This window comes from Bos indicus, chromosome 8, assembly GCF_029378745.1.
Source record: "Bos indicus isolate NIAB-ARS_2022 breed Sahiwal x Tharparkar chromosome 8, NIAB-ARS_B.indTharparkar_mat_pri_1.0, whole genome shotgun sequence".
NCBI classification, from domain to species: Eukaryota; Metazoa; Chordata; class Mammalia; order Artiodactyla; family Bovidae; genus Bos; species Bos indicus.
Window position 1 is genome coordinate 43888576 of NC_091767.1, and position 25067 is coordinate 43913642.

A 25067-nucleotide genomic window follows, 5' to 3' on the forward strand; every position below is an offset into this window, starting at 1 on the left:
ATCAAGATTGCCAGGAGAAATGTCAATAACGATATGCAGATGACACCACCCTTATGGCAGAAAGTGAAGAATAACTAAAGAGCCTCTTGATGAAAGTGAAAGAGGAGAGTGAAAAATTTGCTTAAAGTTCAACATTCAGAAAACTAAGATCATGGCATCCGGTCCCATCACTTCACGGAAAATAGATGCGGAAACAGTGGAAACAGTGGCTGACTTTATTTTTTGGAGCCCCAAAATCACTGCAGATGGTGATTGCAGCCATGAAATTAAGAGACGCTTACTCCTTGGAAGGAAAGTTATGACCAACTGAGACAGCATATTAAAAAGCAAAGACATTACTTTGCCAATAAAGGTTTGTCTAGTCAAGGTTATGGTTTTTCCAGTGGTCATGTATGGATGTGAGAGTTGGACTATATATAAAGAAAGCTGAGACCCAAAGAATTGATGCTTTTGAACTGTGGTGTTGGAGAAGACTCTTGAGACTCCCTTGGATTGAAAGGAGATCCAACTAGTCTATCCTAGAGGAGATCAGTCCTGAGTATTCATTGGAAGAACTGATGTTGAAGCTGAAACTCCAACACTTTGGCCGCCTGATGCGAAGAGCTGACTCATTGGAAAAGACCCTGATGCTGGGAAAGATTGAAGGCAGGAGGAGAAGGGAATGACAGAGGATGAGATGGTTGTATGGCATCACCGACTCAATGGACATGAGTTTGAGTAGACTCTGGGAGTTGGTGATGGACAGGGAGGCCTGGCATGCTGTGGTCCATGGGGTTGTGAAGAGTCGTACACGACTGACCGACTGAACTGAACTTAACATAGAGAAGGAGCTGGCATTCTTTCCCAGAGAATCTTCTGCTGGTTGTCTGAACTGAAAAAAACTTCCCCAATAATCATTTTCACTGAGGCTCGCAATATGGTAGAAAGACTACTGATATTATGAAGGTATAAGGCTTCCCTGCTGGCTCAGATGGTAAAGAATCCATGTGCAATGCAGGAGACCTGGGCTTAATCCCTGGGTTGGGAAGATTCCCTGGAGAATGGAATGGCAACCTGCTCTGCCTAGAGAATTCCATGGACAGATGAGCCTGGTGGGCTCCAGTCCATGGCATCACAAAGAGTCAGACATGACTGAGCAACTAACACAGGGATTATCTTAATTGCTTTTCCTTATTTATCCATAAAAATATTCTTTCCTCCATCAAAATACCAATGACATTTTTCACAGTACAAGTAATTCTAAATTTTACAAGGAAATATAAAAGACCCCAAAGAGCCAAAACCATCTTAAGAAGAACAAAGCTGGAGAGATCACAATCCCTGGTTTAAAACTATATACTATAAAGCTACAGGCATCAAAAACAATACGGTACTGACACAAAGTGTCACAGAGACACAGATCAGTGATACAGAACAGAGAGCCCAGAAATGAGCCCACACTTATATGGGCAATTAACCTACAACAAAGGAGCCGGGAATATACAATGGGGAAAGGATAGCCTCTTCAATAAATGGTGTTGGCAGAATTGGACAGCTACCTGCAAAGGAATCGAACTGGACTACTTTCTCATACCACCATCTATAGAAATAAACTCAAAATGGATTAAAGACCTACATGTAAGATCTGAACTCACAAAATTTGTAGAAGAAAAAATAGGCAATCTGCTCTCTGACTGCAGTTTTAGCAGTTTTTGTTTGGATACATTTCCTTAGGCAAGGGCGGGGTGGAGGGGGGGGAGAAAATAAATAAATGGGACTACATGAAACTAAAAAGCTTTTGCTTAGTAAAGGAAACTGTCAATAAAATGAAAAGCCAACTTGAATGAGAGAAGAAATTTGTCAAGAATATATCTGACAAGGGATTAATGTCTAAAATATACAAAAAACTTGGCATCAAAAAAAAAAGAACCCAACTGATAAATGGACAGAAGTTCTGGACAGACCTTTTTTTCAAAAGAAAACATACAGCTGCCCAACAGACATGTGGAAAGATGCTCAACAACACTAATATCAGTGAAATGCAAATCAAAATCACAAGGAGCTATCACCTCACACCTGCCAGAATGACTATTATCAAAAAGACAACAAATAATGTGTTGGAGAAGATGTAGAGAAAAAAGAATCCTTGTGAATTGTTAATGGAAATAACTTCCCTGGTGGCTCAGACGGTAAAGTGTCTGCCTGAAATTCGGGAGACCTGGGTTCGATTCCTGGATCAGGAAGATCCCCTGGAGAAGGAAATGGCAATCCACTGCAGCAGTCTTGCCTGGAAAATCCCATGGACAGAGGAGCCTGATAGGCTACAGTCCATGGGGTCGCAAAGAGTCGGACACGAGTGACTTCACTTCACTTCACTTTAACCACTATGGAAAACACTAATTCCTCAAAACCTTAAAAACAAAAATACCACATGACCTAGCAATTCAACTCTTGGATATTTATCCAAAGAAAATAAGAACACTATAGAAAAGATGTATACATCACTATGTTCACTGCAGCATTATTTTACCATTGCTAAGATATGGAAGCAACCTAAGTGCCCATCAATAGATGAATGGATAAAAAGGATGTGGAATGTATATATACAATGGAATTTTGCTCAACCATAAAAAAGAATGAAATCCTGCCATCTGCCACAAGATGGATGGACTTAAGAGGGTATTATGCTAAATGCAATAAGTCAGAGAAAGACAAAAATTGTATGATCTCACTTATATGTGGAATTTAAAAAACGAAACAAATAAACTTAACTAAACAAAAAGAGTCACAGATACAGAGAACAAACATGTGGTTGCCAGAGGAAAGTAGTGGAAAGGGAGATTAAGAGGTACATACTTTCAGTTACAAAATAAATGAGTCACAGGTATAAAATGTACAGTGTAGGGAATATAGCATATAATATCATAATATCTTTGTATGGTAACAGATCATTAGACATATGGTGATCATTTTGAAAAGTAAAGAAATGTGGAGTCACTATGTTGTATACCAGGAACTAGCATGTGAATTATACTTCAACAGCAAACAAATTCACCAAAAGAGATCAGGCTTGTGACTACCAGAGGTGGGGTTGGGGGTTGGGGGGTGTGTGGGGAGGAGGTTGGATGAAGGTAGTCAAAAGGTATGAAATTCCAGTTATAAGATAAATAAGTAGGAGGGATATAATGTACAACATGATAAATATAATTAAGTCTGCTGTGCATTATATATGAAAGCTGTTAACAGAGTAAATCCTAAGAGTTCTCATCATAAGGAAATATACATTTTTTTCCTATTTCTTTAATGTATCTATGTGAGATGACAGATGTTCACTAACCTTACTGTGATAATCATTTCATCATTTATATAGGTCAAATCATTATGCTATGTATCTTAAATATATAAAATTCTGTGTGTCAATTATATCTCAAGAAAACTGAAAGTATTTAAAAAATTCTCTCAAGAAATTATAACAAATTTTTAGTACCTTAATAAAAGAATTTGGCAAAATCAAAGATACATGAGAAATAGTTTTCTTAACTATACATAACCACATGCTATTGAAGTTATGAAGATAGATTATGAATTTCATAGTATGCTGCTGCTGCTATGTCATAGTATGGAGAACTTTAAAAACAGGATAAATGTTTATCAATATTTCCTACAGTTCTGACTAGGGAAAAAATTTAAAAATGTGAAGTGATCTCGAACTGTTAATCTTAACTATACGACCAGAGTTTGCCATATTGGAAATAAGATTTATATCAATATTCTTTAGCCTAAAACTTCCCACTTTCTCCCCACCACCACTTTGCCCTTTCACAATATTGTAGACTTCGTTAGGCTATAAATGCAGATATAAGAAAAGCATGGTTTACCATTTATATATGGCATTCACCATACAGTAAGAGAATTTTATCATTAGCCTTATCTTTTTAAATTATATGAAAAATCAATTTTACAGGGAGGGGCCTAAAATAAGCCTCTACATATAATAATTAATTCAGAAGCAACATGTCCACAACCAAGACATATCTTGCATTCAACATGGCAGTTCATTTTAATTCACCTCCGCTACCACTATTTTAAAATTAAGATGTTTCCTGTTCTTAACCCTTATATTCTCACTGTCTTGCACACTCTTTGCCAAAACTTAATATTAAGCTTGTTTTCATTCTTCCAAGGGCTTTAGAATCACCCACTTTTGCAGGGTAAAATATTTCTGAAAACAGAAAAGGTAATTTAGTTAATCAAACTTACCCAGGATTCCCCAAGGCTGTTCTGTGAATTCAAATGCTTTCCCATTGACAACACGTTACAGTAGATTTTCTTGTTCATTGGACCCAGGACACTGGCAGCCTCAGGTTAGAGGGGCTCACAACATTTAGCCAGCAACCTTTTTGTACTGAGTAAAACACAGATTATCAAATGAGCAGCCTACATGTCTGAGGGACTCAGGCTGCAATCTGAGAAGGCTGAAAAAGGACACCGAGAGAGAGCTGCTAATTAATTCTTCTCCTCATCAGCCAGCCCCAAATGCTTCAGACAGCAACTGGTCTGGGAACACAGTTTTGACATTGTCAAGATAATGACTTGATTTGTTCCCAAAACGCTGGAAGAGCTGCCGCAACCCTATCTGGTGAGAACCATTTGTACTCTTTTCTTCCCAAAGCCAGAACCAAGTCTTGCTTCTAAAGACAAGAAACACTTCCTGTCTTTTCTTCAAGCTTGACAGTCAATGGGCTGACTGACAGTGCATTAAAGCTTTATCAACCTGACACTGAATTATGGGCTACTTTAGATTAGCTAAAGCAATATCCGTCCCTGGGTTGCCAAAACAGAATTTCCTGACCAACGGTATTAAAATACAGACATCTTACAATGTGCCAGGAAACAGAATTTAGGACACAAGGTTACCTCACATTAGAGTATTTATTAGGGGGTGGGTGGTGGATAGTGAAAATGACTAAAGAAAAAAAAAAAAAAAAGCCAGTGAAAAGCTACAATGTGCTAAACAGCAGCATCCCTGGCCTCTGCCTACTGGGCAATAGTCCCTCCCATCCCTCCAGGTTCAACTGTAATAACCAAAAATATCTTCGAGGGCCCCATGCACAAGGGGTGCAGTTTGCATACTAAACACAGGCACCAGCTACGGCTGTATATAGGAACTGACGTCTCACTCATCACCCACTCAGGACTGCCTCCACCCACAGGGGCACAGTTTTTCCCAAAGGCCTCAAAGGCTCCACCCATACCAGCAGAAGCACTGTATTAACACACGCTGTTTCTCCTTTCTCACTTCCCACCCACTCCTCCACCCTCTCTGCTCCGGGCCCAGCAGCCATCAAGCTTCTCAAACTGTTCCTGCTGCCAAAGCCATCACATACGACCCACTTCTTGTGGCTCCACAGGATCAGACACCAGTAACTATGCCTTCCTTGAAGTGCACTCTTGAGGGCTTCCTCTGACCTTCCTGACCATCCCTCCTGAGTCTCCTTTGCAGGCTGCCCTTCAGGGTTTAGCCCTCAGCCCTCTCCTCCCCACCCAACCCAGTGGTCATTACCTCACAGCTGCAACGACAATCCATATGGGGGAGATTCACAGAATGCAACTCACTGTGCTCTTCCTCTTTTTCCTGAACTTTAAATTCATATTTAAGCTGACATCTCCCTTTTGATGTCCTATAGCCCCCAGAACTCAATCCAAACTCACTGTCCTCCAGCACAAACCTCCTAGGAGTCATCTCACCTGGTAGCAGCTGGTTTTCTCAGAAGGCTGGGCACTGTACTTCACTCTTCCTCCCCAGTCACCTCTGAAACCTCCACTCTGCCTATCCTGCTCCCACCCCTTGGCCCCTGCCCTTGCCCAGACTAAGACTTCTCCTACCTGGGTATCACTACAGGTGACTCAGTTCTCTGGCCATCCTCACATCCCCCAAGCCGGAGGGAACTTTCCAACCTGTCTTTCTAGTTACATCATTCAACAGCTTAAAACTCTATAATAATTTGCCACTCTTGAGATAGATTTCAATTTCTTAACATGGTCTGCCAGGCCCTTTATAACCTGTCTCCCCATGCCACACCCTCCCATACCCAACTATACCCTCCAATCTGAAATCACAAACTAAACTTACTTTGCTTCTGAAATACAGGATGTTCTCCCCCTCTAGCTGGAACAGCTTCTTGCCCAAATCCACCACTTCACCTGGCTAACCCCACCTCACCCAACAGGTTTCCACTTAAACTCCTCTGACCCCCACGTCCCACTAAAGTTTCTGGTTTCAAGTGCCCGTGATAGCCTGTTCTTCCCCTATCAGAGCACTGACTCTGCTTATTTGCCTGATTGCCCAACTAAACATGCTGTTCCTCTTCTTTTCACCACTCACCAGCTTCAACCTCGCTTAGTCCTCCCATACAGTATTGGCTGGTCCCTCTGTTAATTGCTAATCTCAAATCTGTTATGACTCATCATCAAAGGTGAATATAAGTAGTAAAATTACAGAATGCCCCTCTCTGTACCAGAAGCTATAGTGATAAACACACATATATGAAATGGAACTAATCCTCAAGGGGGGAAAAAAAAAACACATCAAAGTGGGCAAACAGCGTAATACGAAATGTTCTGTTTACCAAGCAATAGATCTACAAATGCAAATAAGTAAAGGCAGCTTGAAAAAACGGGTGGTTAAGAGATGTGAAATGGAGAAATCATCAGGATGAAGCAGAGAGAGTCTGTAGCCTCCTTCTAGAGAGAAGGATTTGGACTTAGATTTTGAAGGTGGTGAAGGGCAAACTGACAGGCATAGAAATTAACTAAAGAAATGTCAACTTTTGCAACCATCCCAACTCTGTAAAATCAGCTGGCTATATCATGTTATAAACTGCCCCATGCTAGTTTCTGGTAGCACTGAGAGCACGATATGGGATAGTCACTCTCTGGTGGCCTGAGAACTGTAAGGCACAGAGATCTGTGCTGATTCTCCCTCCACAAAAGCAGCAGTGAGTTCAACTTTCTCAAATACCCTGCTGCTGCTAAGTCGCTTCAGTTGTGTCCGACTCTGTGCGACCCCATAGACGGCAGCCCACCAGGCTCCCCCATCCCTGGGATTCTCCTGGCAAGAACACTGGAGTGGGTTGCCATTGCCTTCTCCAATGTATGAAAGTGAAAAGTGAAAGTGAAGTCACTCAGTCGTGTCCGACTCTTCGAGACCCCATGGGCTGCAGCCTACCAGGCTCCTCCGTCCATGGGATTTTCCAGGCAAGAGTACTAGAGTGGGGTGCCATTGCCTTCTCCATCTCGAATACACAATTGGACAGAAATACTAATAAATAGGTTGGGTACAAATTTACTTCTTGTTATCTCATAAAATTTACATACGTGACATTTTAAAATTGGAAAATTTTCAAACAATAACCTTTACATATCATTTATGAAGTCAAAGTGAAAGTGTTAGTTGTTCAGTCGTGTCCAAATCTATCATGACCCCGTGGATTGTAGCTGGCCAAGATCCTCCATCCATGGAATTCTCAAGGCAAGAATACTGGAGTAGGTAGCCATTCCCTTCTCCTGGGGATCTTCCCTACCCAGGGACTGAACCTACATCTCTGGCATTGCAGGTAGTTTCTTTACCATCTGGGCCACCAGGGAAGCCCCACTTAAGAAGTTAGATGTCTTACAAACATGCTTTCATATGATTCTTATGGCCATCTTCTGAGAGAAGCAGTATTATTCCCACTTTACAAATGGGAGAGCTGAGGCTGTGATCAGAACAGACAGAATTCTCTTAAATCGGACTCTAAACCCTATGTTCTAAGCTGACTCTCAACATAAGTAACTGAGCAAGAAGTAGCTTTTGCCAAATAGCAACTGATGGCAGAAATCCACCTGTTTGAAAAGGAACCTTTACAGTTATCTATAAGTACGTCAGCAATGTTCCAACTCAAACAAGTTTCTGTCAGTTTAGTTTTTTAAATGGCTGTAGTCTGAGGCAAAACGTGCCTCTTAGGTACTTTTCAGACTCTTTTGTCAATCACGGAGTAATCTTTACTGAAAAGCTTTAAATTCTCCTCCTTCCCAGAGAGCTGAGAACAACCCAGAACACTTAAGAATTTGTGTCACTCTTAAATATGCAACTTTAAAAAAAAGAGAGAGGTCCTAGGCTCCTTGGACTTTGAATGGCTTCCTGGTAAGTTGCCTAGGAAAAGACCACATCTATCGAGCAGGTATTACATGCCAAACACGTTGCAACACCGTCTTTCTAAAATTCAGAAACTCTAAATTGGGTACTACTGTTACTTCCATTTTATAGATGGGGAAGCAGAGGCTAAGAAGACCAGAGCCTGTGTTCTTTCCACTCTCTACATCACGCAGGCTTTGCCACTACCTGGCAAACACTGCTCTCAACAGCTCTGCTCTGAGACAAAAAAAGATGAATACGTTAACAAGGGTGGCAGGAAGAAATCCATTCCATAGATGCGCCTATTAAGGGCAAGGTGTTACGTTGAGCGAGAAACTAAAAGGACTGAAAACCTCACAGAGACTGTCTATGTGTTAAAGACACAGACAAATCAGTGAAAAGTAGAAAACAATCCCTCTAAAGTCTCTCAAGGCTCAGCACTACTGACACTGTGGGTTGAGTAACTGTCTGTAGTGGGAGCTGTTCTGTACATTGTAGGGTGTTAGAAGCATCCCTGGCCTCTATCCACTTGATTCCCCTGAATCATTAGAATAAAAACTTCTCCAGACATTGCCAAAAGCCCACTATGGTGCAAATTCACCCCCCACCCATACTGCTTGAAAACCACTGCTCTAATGAGATAGGTGTTGAAATCCACAGAAATAACTGGCTGCTTCAGGGCCTTATCTGCATTAAATGCAAGTCTTTTTTAACATAGTAAGACACAAGCCAACAAATGCAGAACTATCTTAGAAGAAGAAGAAAAAAAAAAAAAGAATCCCCCTCAAATTACTCCTTCATAAAGGACATTAGTAGCACTTGAGACAATGTTTACATTCTCTCAGACCTGTGATTTGTTGAAAAATTAATTTATCCTATCTATGCTTTGATCTTCGAGCAAATTATTTCCTGAGACAAGATTTAACTTGTGAGTGCCCTAGAGGCTAAGCAGCTGTCAGAGGGGAAGTGGCATCGAATTCCAGGTGGCAAGCAGAGAGGCGGCCTCCCATCCACCCAAGCAGACCCTGCTCAGAAACACACCAAGTGCCTCCGAGGGGTCCAATTTTCCCATGGAAGATTAGAGGTTCAAACTACAATGCAGCTGAGCACTGTCTTCAAAGAAGAAACAGCCTATTAAGACATGGGTCTATTTTATATATGAGCACTAGTATTTCCATTATGAAAGCCTTTTTTGTTGTTTTGTTTTAGTTTTAGTTCTTAATTTCACAATAAGGAAGACAGTCAAAACTCAAGTGGTCTCCCTGCTTCTATCCCCCCTTTTTACTAGAAGAGCTAAGGGGGAAGCTTCCAGTCTTCCAAGAGCTTTTGCTCATCTCAGACCTGTCCGGCAAGGTGCATGCTGCCAGCCAGATGGAACTCATGAGCCCTGAATAAAATATTTGTTGTAATAAAAACCACATGCTTGACCTATAGGAATGCTGGCTGCAAACTAAGACCAGAGTTAACTGTGTATTCTGTTCATACTGTGCCTTCTATAGTAGGCAGGATAATCAACCCCCAGACACAAAGATGTCCAAGTCCTCATTCCCAGATCTATGACTCTATGATACGTTACATAGCAAAAAAGGACTTTGAAGATGTGATTATAGTTAAGGACCTTTGAGGATAGGAGACGTCCTTGGGTTATCCATATGGTCCAGTGTAATCATGAATCCCTAAAAGCAGAGAGCGTTTTCTGGCTGTGGTCAGAGAGAGAGAGCAGTAGCAGCAGGAAAAACTCAAAGCATGAAAGGGATGCAACTCACTGATGTGGCTCTGAAGATGGAGGAATGGGGTCATGAGCCAAAGAACACAGGTGGCCTCAAGAAGATGGAAACAAAAGATTCTCTCCCAGAACTAGCCCTGCCCACCCACTGATTTGATTTTAGTGAGACCTGTGTTGACCTTGTGACCTACAGAACTGTAAGATAATACATTTGTGTTGTTTTACACACTAAACTTGTGGATTTTATTATAGCAAGGTTAGAAAAATGAATACAGATTTTGGTACCTGGAAGTGGGGTGCTGCTAGAACAGATCTAGAAATATGGAAGTGACTTTAGATTTGAGCAGTGAGTGGAGCCTGGAAGCCTTCTGGAGAGGATGGTAGAGAAAGTCTAGATTGCCTTGGACAGACCTGTTTGTGGACATATAGATGTTTGTTAATGATTGCTAAGGAGGACTCAGAAAGAAGTGAAGACCGTAGAAGAGAAAGCATAAATCACCTTACAGAGATATACCTAAATGGTCAAGAGCAGAGGAAATCACAAACACCACCATATACCATACTGCCTACTGTGGTCTCAGAAACTGAAGCCCCAGATGGGGGGAGGCCCCTGACAAACTGGGGACACCTCTGCCACCCAGCAGCTTCACTGGACAGACCGTCTCACTCTGCAATGCACAAGGCCATTGTCCTCGGAACACTGCTACATCCCAGCCATCTGACCTGGGGCAAACGACCTCTCTGAGCTGCATGCAGCGATAATGCACCCATCTCGCAGGACTGTTCTGGGGATTAAATGAGGTCATGCACAGAAAGTCCTTGGTGTGGTGCTGAGTGCAGAGTAGGCACTCCAAAGTATGAGCTATTTTTCTGACCCCGTCTAGAGGGGAAAACAACTGGACAGGAATATATCCTTCCTTTCTCCCACAGAAAAGTCTTCCCTAGAGAATACTTAGGGCCTAAGCATGAAAGAACAAAACAGAGGCAAACATGGATGCTCAGGAAGCCAGTGCTCCTATAAATCAAAGGCAAGGTTTGAGGACTCAATAGGGCTATTCCAGATGGACTGAGGGCTGGGGAAACTGCCCAAGGAAGCAGAGAAAGACAGAAAGGAGGTTGAGTTGTTCCTGCTGGTGACTCTGTTACTGGAAACTTGCCAGCTGCAGTCTGAGAACACTGGGCAGAGATACTGTGCCATCGCCAGTGCCAACTTGGACAGGAAGTGATGCTGCTGGGTCCCACGGTCGAGAGGCAAGCAGGAGGGGGTGAAAGAGGCACCCTTAAAGAAAGGCATCATTTTTAATTCTCCTGCCTGGCTTCCTACCTCAGCCTCCCCTCTTCATCCATGAAATTATAAAACACAACAAAAATTAAAAGACCACAGTTATTCATATAGGGGTAAGACAAAGCAAAATTTTATAGAAACTCATAGAATTTTCTATTGAGAAAAGCTTTTTTTCCCATTGTAAGTTTTTGTTTGTTTGTTTTGTTTTTTAGTTTTGGAGCTTTCATAAAGTTTCTGGGACAAGACATCACTGGGAAGAAAAGAGGCCCTAAAAGCATTTGAATATCTCTTTCTGTCTCTGTACCCTTGATGGTAAATTACAGTAGTTCATTCCCCAAGTGGAGAAGGCAATGACACCCCACTCCAGTACTCTTGCCTGGAAAATCCCATGGACGGAGGAGCCTGGTGGGCTGCAATCCATGGGGTCACTAAGAGTCAGATATGACTTCACTTTCACTTTTCACTTTCATGCATTGGAGAAGGAAATGGCAACCCACTCCAGTGTTCTTGCCTGGAGAATCCCAGGGATGGGAGAGCCTGGTGGCTGCCATCTATGGGGTTGCTCAGAGTTGGACACGACTGAAGCGACTTAGCAGCAGCAGCAGCAGCATTCCCCAAGATTAACAGTCAATAGTTAAATGTCTGCCAGCAGGCTACTGCATAACTAAGGGGGGGAGGGGAATTCACCTTAGGAATTATTATGACAAAACCAGCACGCAAAGAACTAAATCATTCTCCACTAGTATGTTTATAAAAAAGAATATATACATCTGCCAACACAGTCAGCATTTTCTGCCTAAGAGCATTTTCTGCCTTTCTTTTCCTCAAAAAAAATCTCCTGGTGCCTGTTGAGAAGACATCACATCTTACATTACTTTGTTGGCAGTAAAATTCACAGCCTCCCTGGCAATGTAATTAAGGCACACATTTTTATGACCGAAGCACATGTACCCACTGAACACAATAATGCTTTCAAAAAGAACAAACAAGCTTCAAAAGTTCTTCCAACAAGCCCATTGTTTGGGATTTACAAGCTGGAGAAACATACATTTCTACATTACATTTTCTGAATTTCCACCAGTTGGGTAGCTCTAAAGGCTCATTCTTCATACTCCCACTATGATTATTCAGGCCCTTTCCCAGTTAACCCAAACAGGCAGTTATCAAGGCGGATGTATCATCTGGGTGCATATGACAACAGGGCTGGGTCTTTTTATGCCCCCCTTTCTCTGCTCCCCATGCTGCACATCTCTCCTGAACCTTGTGGGTAAACAAAGAGTGGGAAAAGGACTGGGCGACGTATCCCTCTCCTTCTGTGAACCCAAATCTGTGAGCGCTGGGCGTGTCAGCCAATCTCCAGAGCCTCCTAAAAGGCTGATGTGGGCGCACAGTGACTTTGTTTTGCTTTTCGCAAGCCTGGAGACAGGAGGAATGGCTTGGAGACAGTTAGATAATGAACTTAGCCACTGAAAACAAATTCCAGACTGCTTTTTGAACAGCAAAACAACATAATGGGTAGGAACCGTTCCAAGTTCACATGACCTTTGCATCTGCCTCACTTAGTTCTTCAGGAACTAGGAATGACACCCTGGTTTTGATCGATTGTGCCAAAAACCAGCCTCTGTTATCCCTGACTTCTCACTAGGTAGTCAATCAGGATAGTCCAGACATCCAAACATGATCAAGGAAAAACTATTTGGGATTCAAATAAGTCAAATAACTCAGACTGGAAGATCAAGTATTTTGAAGATTAAAATATATATATATATAAAACTTTCCATTTTATATGTTTCTTTCAGGGCCATAAGAGGTTTCATATAACACTTTAAATCCTATGCGTTATCTGTTCCTTACAAAGATCCTAGTAACTGTCTCCATGTCCATTCTTCAGATGAACAAAGTGAGAAAGGAGAAACTTGGAAAGGTTAAACAACACGCCCAAGTCACAAATCTGCAGACCTAAACTCTGATCCTAAATTCACACTCTTAACTCAGGATTAACGTCTATGATACACCGTTATGAGCAGCAGATTCTTAAAACAGCTATGATTCGTCCAAACTGCCCTGCAGGTTCAACGAATTTTACTGACAATATTAATTATTGTCTCCTTTTTTCAACAATCTTTATTCCTATGTTATGAAAACCTCACATACCCATCTTTGCCTCTGACTGGCCATCAGTCACAGTATCTTCTTGGCACTGGCTTCAAAGCAATGCAAATATTCACAAGTGCCTTTCTTGTCAAAGAGTTACCATCACTGCAGGACAAAATCCAATTTCAAAACATTCTGACCAGCAACCACACAGTGCCAGACACTCCACCATCTTCAGAAAGTTACCTAGGGACTCTGATCACAGCTACCTTCCTGCCCCCTCCTATGGCTGTGTACACAAGCTTTATCATAACCACAATGGCCAGTTTTGCTTTCTGGCTAAGAGAAACAATATGCACAGTTGACCGAGATGCTACCATGGGTAAGGAAATCTCTGATCTACTCTAGAAAACTGCAAGTACATTTCTTCATAATAAACTCAAGCAGTTTTACCCACTTCCAAGATGTTTTAAAACCAGTGATTAAGAGTGAATTTTAATCACAGGCTTAACCAGCAAATTGTATGCTCAAGCCAAGTAGCTTGGTGAAGACTTTCAAATAAGAAATGTTTAGCTTCTGAGTATCAGCTATATATCTAAACATAAAATAAAACAACTGGAAAGTAGCATAGTTGTTGTCACGGGGAGGGGAGGGGAATTAAGAGTTAGTATTTAGTGGGTTTCTGTATGGGAAGATGAAAATATTCTGGAGATGGATGCTGGTGACGGCTGCACAGCCATGTGAATACACTTAATACCACTGGATTGTACACTTAAAAATGATATTAAAAAACATAAAACAAACAGGAAAACGTATGCTAGCATTCAAGTGACTGCTTCTTTTTTGAAATTTCTCACTTATAAAGGGAAATGAGGCCACAGCAGCACCTTTTAAAACAAACCTCTGGAAGACCCTGGGCCCACTCCAGGCATTACAGGGAAGATTTTAAACCCAAGTTTTAGGTCCAGAGTTCCTAAAGGGAGAGGAACACTCTCAAATTACTGTTCAATCTATACACACTGTAATGTCTAAATGAAGCCAAAGTTTCCTGAGAGTCCTCTGAGGAGAGGACTGACCACGGGGGCTCGGAACAGCTCACTCATCAGTTTACAGTCCTGTTATGGACTAAACGTCCGTGTACCCTCCAGACTCACACGCTGAAGCCCTACTCTCCAGTGTGACTGTATCTGGAGAGGGGCCTCTAAGAAGTAATTAGGTTTAGATGTAGTCCTGAGGGGGAGCACCATGATGGGATTAGTGTCCCTTCAAGAAGAGGAAGAGGCCAGAGCCCTTCCTCCTTCCACACAAGAGGACACTGCAAGAACACAGCCTTCCACAAGCCAGAAAGTGGGCTCTCACCAGAACCCAACCACGAGGCACCTTGATTGGGCCCCCCACCTTTCAGAACTGTGACAATGTCTCTTAAGTAACTCAGTCTGCAGTATTTTGTTACAGCAGTCTGAGCTAAGACAAGTCTACTTCATAATATATCTGTGCTTGCACCCACAGTCAATGTTTTAAACTCATTAAAACAGTTTCTGAAATGCTTCACTCATGAGTATGCATTACACCTCAGGTGGCCACCTAAACAAGTTCTCTTCTTTCTCGCTGTCACAATATTAATATGGCAGCAGTCTGGCTCACACAGACACACACAGAGAAGTGGCAACTGTTTTTTCCATTTTACAGTCTATTCGGAGCAACACTGAGGAGAGGTGCCAAAAGGCTGTCATGGTTCAGAATGAAATGGTCTCCGGTTCACTGAGTCTCTTTTCTCATCTCAGATGGATAAAGGCTTTTCACTGGAGGAAAATCACCAATGTGACTTGCACTACAGCTGACTACTGATCATGTATTTTCATCACCTGAGAATGAACTAAGCTCATCTCAAACGACTTAGTGTTCCCACAATCAAGTCTCTTCAACTCTCAAAGCTGAGTTTTGCTGTGCAATTGTTGACCTATGTAATCACTTTTTTTCTCTCCCTCAAGGCTAAATATTCTGATGTGTAAGCTAGTTTTGATGCCAAAGGTGAATAATTAAGTACCTCTTACCCTTGTTTTGGCATCCTGCTTCCTACTCATTGGAAAAAAGAAAGCAAGCTTTGAGTTAGAAAACTATGACCTTACCTAGGATGGTGTACTTCTTTTTACACTATATAAAATTCTGATTGGTTTCCTTTAAAATTTACATAATTCAAGCGTTAGTGAAAAATTGATGATTAACATCAACAATAAAATAAAAATAAAAATTTAATCTTCCCTAATACAAAAATGTTAGAAAACTTTTAACAATTAGAATAATGTTACAAATAAAATACGAATAGCTCAGCAGAGCCACAGAACAGAAACAGACACAAAAGCATATGGAATTTTGTATATTGTAAAGGTAGGTAGCATCTGCAATCAAAAAAAGAGAAAGAAAAATGAATTATTAATAAATACTGGGAAAACGAGCAGCCATCTGAAAAAGGTAAACCTGACATCCCTACTTCCTAAAATAAATTTAAGATGGATTAATAATTTAATTATAAAAATGGAAACCACAGAAGTACTAGGAAAAACCCAGGTAGAATATATAAAAATACATATTTTATAAAATACAGAAAAATATATGTTATATAAATACATATTTTATAAAACATACAAAAATATATATTTTAGACTGGAGAAGACTTTTTTCCCTTTATGGCATTCAATTCAAAGGCTTTCAAAAAAGCAGTTGGTAAATTCACCTACCTGAAGAAATGCAACATAATCCAAGTCCAAAAAATGAAATAAACTGGGAACAACTCCAATTCTTATTACCAAAAAAGGTCCTATTTCCTTCATAAATAAAGTGTCACAACTTGAAAACTAACAGCCCAGTAGCAAAGGATAAAATAGTTCACAGAAAGGTGAATACAAATGGCTTTTATAGACTCATAAAAAGATATTCAACTCTTAAGACAAAGGCACATTAAAACCACATGAAATACCATTTTTCACTTATCAAACTGCCAGAGATTAAGCAGTTTCATAACATAATATGTTGGCACAGATGTGGGAAAAGGTACTTTCATACCTTGCTGGTGATAATTATACATAGTAGCACAATTTTTATGGAAGACATTTGGGGCAATATTTATTACAATTATGTATGTGCGTGCTCAGTCGTTGTCCGACGCTTTGCAACCCCACAGACTGTAGTTAGTTAGGCTCCTCTGTTCATGGAATTTTCCAGGCAAGAATGCTGGACTGGGTTGCCATTTCCTTCTCCAGGGGATCTTCCCAACCCAGGGACTGAACCTGCATCTCCTGTGTTTCTGGCACTCCTGTGTCTCTTTACCACTGCGCCACCACAAATCCTTTCACTAATTCCATATTCAGAATTTGTCACATGTGAACAAAACAATGTTTATGCAAAATTATCTCTTGCACCATTGTTACAAACAGCAAAATCAATAGGAAATAGAGTCAACAAAACCCAGAGTATCTGTAAAAAGAAATACTATGCTGTTGTGTTTAAAACTATAAAAATATAGGAGAAATTGTACCTACACCACGGAATCTCCAGGTATGATTACATGAAAAAAGAAGGTGCATAACAAAATGTAAAGAATGGTATAATTTGTGACTTTAAAGGGGAAGAGAATATGAGAATAAACCCATATTCGATTTTATATACAGACAGAGTACTTCTGAAAGGAATGGCACTGACTGTCTCTGAGGAGGGAATGTGGTGGCCAGGCAGGAACTGAGAGGCTTTTCACTTTGCTCTTTTAGGAGGAGCCTGGTGGGCTATATATAGCCCATGGGGTCACAAAGAGTTAGATATGACTGAGCGACAGCACACACACTCTCCTTTAAATTTGAGTCATGCATTATCCACTTGAAAATTACTTTTTAATTCAATACAATGGTCGTAAGTAAAGCTGAAGAATTCAACCCAACATTGAAAAAAAATAGACAAAGATCTAGGAGAAAAAGGTAAGAAAATTGAAAGGACTGCTCCAAAAGATCAATATTTCAATCAAGAAAAATTCAATCAAGAGAAAAAGTTATCAAAGGTAATTCAAGAAATTTTCCAATAATTGAAAAACATAAGTTTCTAGATTGGGAAGGCAATTCTGTGTCCAGAAAATTTAATGAAAATAGATCAATGAGACTACCTCGGACAACCAGCTGAGCCACAAGTGAAAAGTGAAGTCACTCAGTCGTGTCCAACTCTTTGTGACCCCGTGGACTGTAGCCCACCAGGCTCCTCCGTCCATGGGATTCTCCAGGCAAGAATACTGGAGTAGGTTGCCATTTCCTTCTCCAGGGGATCTTCCTGACCCAGGGATTGAACCCAGGTCTCCAGCATTGCAGGCAGACGCTTTAACCTCTGAGCTACCAGGGAAGCCTCAAGGGAAGCCCATAAAAGACACTAAAAGCTTTCAAAGAGAAGAAAGGGAAAAGTTCCAGCTTTCATAAAAGGCTGGAATTTTTGCAAGAAATCTTGTCAGTTATGAAGGAAAAGATTTCCAAACCAGAAAAGTACATTTAGCTAAACTATCAAGAGTGTGGGAGTTAGGTGGTATGACTTAAAGACATGCCAAATTTCATGAAAATGTATCTCCCATGTAAATCTTCTCAGAAGCTGCTGGCTAATGCCCTCCACCAAGAGAAGAGACCAAGAGACACCACAAGGAAAGGACACATCATGGGATCCAGGAAACAGGAATAAGGGGCATCTCCGGGCTGATAGGCACACTTCATAAGGAATGCCTTCGGAAGGAAAGGATGAGACAGCTATCCTGAGGTCTTTAAACATAAAGAAGAAGGTTGGGCTTCAATCTGGGTATGAATCAGTGAGAGGTACATAAATCTAACCATTCTTAACTCTGGGTGAGAAAAAGGTGTATTTGAGGAAGGAAATGTCATTTGAATGACACATCTTAGTTATGAACGATTTTCACAGTCACTATAATCTAAATGTTATATATTAATCAAATTAAGCAACTAGGTTTACATTAGGAAGATTTTAGAAAAGACTCCATGGGAGATATTATGAGTTACAGTTTCATCTTCCACAGTATGAAGACAGGAAACAATACTCAAATTCAGATTTTTAAAAATCAAGAAATGACAGAATAAGCATATTTTCTCAAAACACTGTCATTTTCACAGTCACAAGTATCACCATTTTCAACAACATTAGGAGAAAAACAGATTTCTAAGTAGTTTTCTGTAAGGAGAAGGAATCAGGGGAGAAAAATAGGGCAGAGGGGCTTCTGTTTTCATTTACAGGCCTTACAGGGTAATTTAACTTTTTAAAGTATATACACACAAACATACAAAACATTGACATTTTCCATAGAGCCAATATTCATGTTTTGTTTTTTTTAAACACATGAGACTCAATGATGGGCTAATCTGCATTACCAATGTAATAAAATCCACATTTCAAATAGCATCTAAGAACAACCTATGGTTTTTAGGTGACTGGTGCTGGTACTGTTCACCAACTCCAATCTGAGGCTTGGGGACATGGGCATCCCCAGGTTGACCCATTCATTAGGAGAATGCCTCAGACACAAGGTCAGATGGATAGACTCTTTGAAGGTGTTCCCAGTACTCTTGTGATTTCCATTACCTCATTCTTATGAGAGGTGAAGTTAAGGATGTGTGTGGGTTTGAATGCAAGACTTGATTAAAAGCAACTTGAATAGGAAACTGAACTGATTTGTAAGAAACAATGGCTTTAGGTAATCAGATTTTTTAAATAAATGGAAACTACTGATCCTCTGAGTGACAAACTCAATTTGTTGAAAAAAACAAAAACACCAGTTGTGGGCTTTCCCAGTGGATCAGTGGTAAAGAATCTGCCTGCCAATGCAGGAGACACAGGTTTGATCCTTGATCCAGGGAGAATCCACATGTCTCAGAGCAACTAAGCCCATGTGCCTCAACTATTGAGCTTGTGCTTTGGAGCCTGGGAGCCATAACTACTGAGCTTACCTGCCTCAGTTACTGAAACCTATGTACCCTAGAGCTCGTGATCTGCAGCAAGAGAAGCCACCACAATGAGAAGCCCCTGAACTGCAATGAAAATGCAACTAGAGAAGAGCCCACATGGCAGCGGAGACGTGACACAGCCGAAAATAAATACAAAAAATTTAAAAATTACATATGAAAAAACATTGTGTGGTTACTAAAAGAGTCACTGCAAAATTCCCATTTTCAGTTCTAATGCTTAATTAGCAGCCACAGGAGCAGGGAAATTGGCACAAGCCTTGAGGCTTACACTCCTAGATCACGTGGCTAACATCACCACACGCCTGCTTAAATAAAAGTACATTTACTAGAATTATTAACTCACATTTGACCAACTCATGCATGTGATGTTTTGCAGATTTTTTTAAGCATCTTTGTGACAGAACTTGCTCAAATTGAAAAGAGGTTTCTCTAAAAATTTCAAGCAAAACTGAAGTTCTAGGAAGACATTTAGGCCTATGGCTTTAGACACCCCTAAAACAACTCTCATTTTAAAAGCACGTGCTAGGGCATCAGTTAGGTATCCAGACTGAACAGCCTTCTGTTAATTTAATCCTCCCTGGTTTTAGCCAACAATTCCTCTTATCGAACTGGAGCAAGAAATTGCTCAAATTTTCTGTCAGAAATAAAGGCCCTTGGGTTTAAGAAGCAAGAATTTGGGATCGACTAGCCTAAGAAGTGCTGCAATTCATGGGGTCGCAAAGAGTTGGACACAACTGAGCAACTGAACTGAACTGACTGAGCCTAAGAAGTAGACAATGGTAATTTACAAGTACATTAATATCTGTATAAGTATAATTCAATCAAATAAAAGCCTATGAAGAGATAACATAATCAAAATTGCTGTTTCAGAATACTGACCAAACCAGTAAGCACACTGCCTGAAACAATCATGACGACCGGATGAAAACTCAAAAGAAAATCAGCTATAAGCTAAGACAAACAACTCTGATAAACTGTGACTTCTTTGTAGAACAGAAAAGAATTCTTACACACCGATTACTCTAAAGGTTACTTGAATGGTCTAACAATAAAAGGCATAGTTCTTGTCCAAAAATAAAGAAAAAGAACCACAAAGCAACTTATCAACAAATGAAAGCTAGTAGTAGTAGTGTTAGTCGCTCAGTCCTGTCCGGCTCTTGCGATCCCATGGACTTAGCCCACCAGGCTCCTCTGTCCATGGGATTCTCCAGGCAAGAATACTGGAGTGGGTTGCCATTCGCTTCTCCAGATCTTCCTGTACCAAGGATCCAACCTGAGTCTCCTGTATTGTAAGCAGATTCTTTACCATCTGAACTACAGGGAGGGGAGACAGAAAAGGAGGGAAATGATTGTTATTATTTTACCTATATATTGAAACACAGAATCACTATTAAAGTTGAGCATAAAACTCAGTTCCTGGCATCCTGGGAGCCAAAGCATAAATGGAAACTGGATGAGGTACACAACTTTCATGACTGGGAGAAAAAAGTCCCAGTTCATCAGAGAAATACTGTAAACACTTTTCAAACAGAGAACTAAAACATACACTTCCTCCTTGGAGGGATTCTGAATGGCACAGCAAATCCTCATCAGTAGTTTATTCAACAATAAAGATGTATTGGGGAATGTAAATTGGTACAAACACTATGGAGAACGGTATGAAGATTCCTTAAAAAACTAAAAAGAGAACTACCATAAGACCCTCAATCCTACTCCTGGGCACTTATCTGGAGAAAAACAGGATCTGAAAGGATTCATGCACCCCAATGTTCATTGCAGCACTGTTTACAATAGCCAACACACAGAAGCAACCTAAATGTCCATCAACAGAGGAATGGATAAAGAGTATGTGGTACATACATACAATGACATATTACTCAGTCATTAAAAAGAAAGAATGCTATTTGCTATGACCTAGAGATTGTCATACTGTGTGCAGTCAGTGAAAGAGAACTATCATATGATATCCCTTATATTCAGAATCTAAAAAGAAATGATACAAATGAACGAAACAGATTTAGAGAACACACTTACAGGATTGGGGGAGGGACTAGTTAGGGAGTTTGGGATTGAAAGGTACACACCACTATATCTAAAATGGATAACCAACAAGGTCCTACTGTATAGAACAGGGAATTCTGCTCAACCCTTATGTGGCAGCCTGGACGGGAGGGGAGTTTGGGGGAGAATGGATACATGTATATATACCACTGAGTCACTCTGCTGTGCAGAAGAAACTATCACAACAATACAAAATAAAAAGTTTTAGAGACCTCCTTGGTGGTCCACTGGTTAAGACTTCACCTTCCAGTGCAAGGGATATGGGTTTGATCCCTAGTCTGGAAGCTAAGATTCCACTTGCCTTGGGGCCAGAAAACCCAAAACACAAAGAACAGAAACAATATTGTAACAAATTCAATAAAGACTTACCAAAAAAAAAAAATCCATTAAATGCCTTCTACATTTTCAGGCTCTGTTCTGGAAGTCTGATATATATCAGCCAATGAACCAGATAAAGATCCCTGCCCTGGGGAAGCCCATAACCTACGGCAGTAGATGGACAGTAACCATCGTAGGTAAAGTTAGTATGCTATAGGGGAAAGAAAAGGAAGAGCTAGGCAAAGAGGGTCAAGAGAAGGCAGATTATAATATGAACAGTTAAGGTACTGAGATGGTGCCATCTGAGCAGGACTCAGCATGAACAAGCACAGAGATAGAAGAGCAGCCTGTGCAAAGGCCCTGAGGGCAAGTACATAGGCATCCCTGAGGAAGAACAAAGAGCCACCGCTGCTGAGCACAGGAGCAGGAAGAGTGCTGGAAAGGATGCTAGAGGGTAACCAGGGGCCAAGAGGTCAAGAATGCCACGGGGTTCACTGAAAAAACTTCTCTTACAGAAACAGGAAGCCAAGAAAGGGTTTGAGGAGAAAAGTGTCTCATCTGACTTCTGTTTTTAAGGGACCACTGTTGAAGCAGGGAAACCAGTCATGAGGCTGCTGCAGTAATCTAGGGAGGAGAGAATGATGGCAGTGGAAAAGGGGGAAGAGGCGACAGGTTCTGGATATATTTCTAAGGTAGAGTTAACAGGAATTGCTAATGGATTCTAGGTGGAGAGGAAAGAACAGAGGGCAAACACAGCCACAGTTTGGGGGTATTTACCATCTATCAAGGAAGACTGTGATAAGAATGAGTTTGGGGGGAAACCAGGAATTCCATTTCAGCCCTGCCAAGCTTGAGGTGGCTATCAGACATCCAGGTGGGAACACCAGGAGGCAGTTGGACATGTAAGTGTAATGTTGGGAAAAGAAGTCACAGCTGGAGAAATGAATGTGAGAATAATCGGAATATGGATGATACCTAAAGCTTTGAGGCTGGATGAGATCACCAAGGGAGCAGATGTCTAGAAAAAGAATCAAGGATTGAGCCCTAACCATCCGTGCAGCACCACCCACACACACCTTTCCGAAATCATAGCTATGAAGAACTGGCAAAGATAACTGAAAAGGAGTGGCAAGTAAGCCAGGAGGAGAACTAGCAAATGTAGAAAAACGTTTAACATGAGCATACTTTATATTATCCATCAACAACAGCAAAGTTGTATCATCAAGTCAGAGTTCAAGGGAGGCACTTTCAAGGTGAAGCCACCGCACTGCAGTCCAGAGTTTTGGCCAATTCTTCATGATTACTACAATCCATACGCACCAATGGAGAGTAATGAAGGACAGGTCAGGGGCAGGAGGTCAGGACAACACAGGCAGACAGGCACTGTGAGCCCAAGGAGAATATCAGAGTTCGGAGAGTAAGCTGGATGAGAAGCCAGAGTAGCTTGTTGGGAAACACCAACTTCAACCCCCCAAATTAGCCTGCAGTCCCTTCCTGACCCGTCCCTGCAGAAGTGTCTATTACATTGTTTTCATTCTGCCAGTTCAATCCAACTCTTGGTCCTGGGCCTGGAAATCAGATCCCATGGCACATCAGGAGCCCCTTCCTCATTATCAAAAGGCCAGAAAGAGTTTCGCCCTGAGTGCAAGGGACAGAGACCCCAGGAATCCCCTAAGCACACACATCTGCTTGTGAGAACAATAAAGGGGACAAAGAGCACCGAAAGGGGTGTTCTCCCCACCCTACTCCACCTCCTCTTCCTTCCTCTCTCTCTCTGCGAACTTCATATAAGTAGGCCCTCTTAAAATGTTTAACTGTACCAAGTAAACATAATATATGTGTTTATATACAACCTTGTTCCAAAAAGGGCATCAGGCAACCTTCAAAACTAGACTAACTTACCTTAATTTTAAAAACAGAAAAAAAAAAAAAAAATTGAGAACAAGGGAAAAAAGAGTGGAGCAGTAAATGAGGTATCCACCAGTTAGCAAAAATGACTATCATGAAGTTCTACACGGCAGTTTAACAGTGCGATATATACTTGAAGAAAGCAATAAGGAAACTGCATCTCTTACAAGAGTCACAGTGTTCAGCCAAATATTCTTCCAAGCAAAGTCCCAGCACCGCCTGATAGGGAGGCCTAGGACAGCTTTTCCAATGGTTCTTCAGCAAAAGGCTGCTGAGAGACACAAAAGAGCTCATATGTGTGAGAGGTTCCTATGGCGTTTCTTAAACTCTTCACTATCCCTCGATACAAGCAAAGGACATCACATATATGATTCATTAAAAGGCATTAGAAGTTAAAGAAAAGTGCAGCATTCCAAGAACCCAGTGCTCTGATGGAACTGGCGTGTAAGATCCTTTAGAATTTCATCGATGAGCCCTATTTCTCTGTTTTCATGAGCAGCTGGGGCAGGCAAATGCTTAGGAAGAACCCCAGAGTGCAATAGTCAATGTCACCAATCAAGGATCCACTTACTATAAAAGTCAGCCAAGCAGAAGAAATCTCAAGCATTCGCATAAAAATTACAGAAACTATCCAAGATTCTTGCCTCAACAGATTGCCCCCAACTTCATGCAAAGGCCGTGAGGGTAAACATGTAGGAATGAGCAAGCTTCCCCAACTCTGAAAGAGCTCTGAATTTCTCCACCATGTAGATGGTGAATAGACAACCAAGGCACTGAAGTTCTGCATCTCGAAATAAGTACGGTTATAATTTGCCTTCTTTCTTTAAAGGATTCTGATTTTGTATTTTTTAAATAAGACAGAAATTTCACTTGTGAGAGAATATTTACTAAGCCCCAATAAATTTTAGTTTTGCCAAAAGGCCCCTTCTCTACTCTTCTTTTGACAGAACCATCTGCCTTTAATTGACTAGCAAGACCATATCAATACAGATAAACAAAAAACAATGACCAATAAGACAGCAGTAGTACATGGAAAAATAAAAAATAAAAATCCAGAGAGTAAAAGAGTCATTTCTAGATTAAAATATAGATCGAGACCCTTGAAAAACCATGAGTGGAAAGTTACCAAAGTGTGGGTATAGCTCTGCAGTTCATAAAAGACTCATCAGTCCCAAGCAAAAACTAGACTTGTTTCCCAGATCTAGACAGATTTCTGAAGCATAACCTTTTCAAAAATACAGATTTAGTCAATTCCGAAAGCCATTCCTAAATTAGCGTCCTGGCTGTTAAACTTCTTTGAATTAAACACAGTTTTCCACTATGGTAGATTCTGTTGTTGTTTCAGTTATTTGCTGTCCTCCCCATAAGAGGATTACACCTCCTGTGCCATGTGACTTACAGAGGCTCCAGATGGAAGAATTAATTACACGTCCTACCCTATTGTTAGCAGGCTTAGCCATGTGACTTGTTTCAACAAACTAGATGTGAGTGGAAGTAGCATATACGCAGAAGCAGTAATAG

At 40.9% G+C, this 25067-nt stretch overlaps 1 protein-coding gene across 2 annotated transcripts in view; it reads right to left on the reverse strand.

The window, feature by feature from the left end:
- Positions 1-25067, reverse strand: part of KANK1 (KN motif and ankyrin repeat domains 1) — a 215114-nt gene that overhangs the window by 174817 nt on the left and 15230 nt on the right. The window contains exon 1 of one of the 2 annotated variants that reach the window (XM_070794606.1): positions 4240-4942. The exons of the other annotated variant lie outside the window; for it this stretch is intronic. The gene's annotated coding sequence lies outside the window, so the exon portion shown is untranslated. Of the gene's footprint in view, positions 1-4239; positions 4943-25067 lie in introns of those variants that run through there. 2 annotated transcript variants of the gene reach the window in all.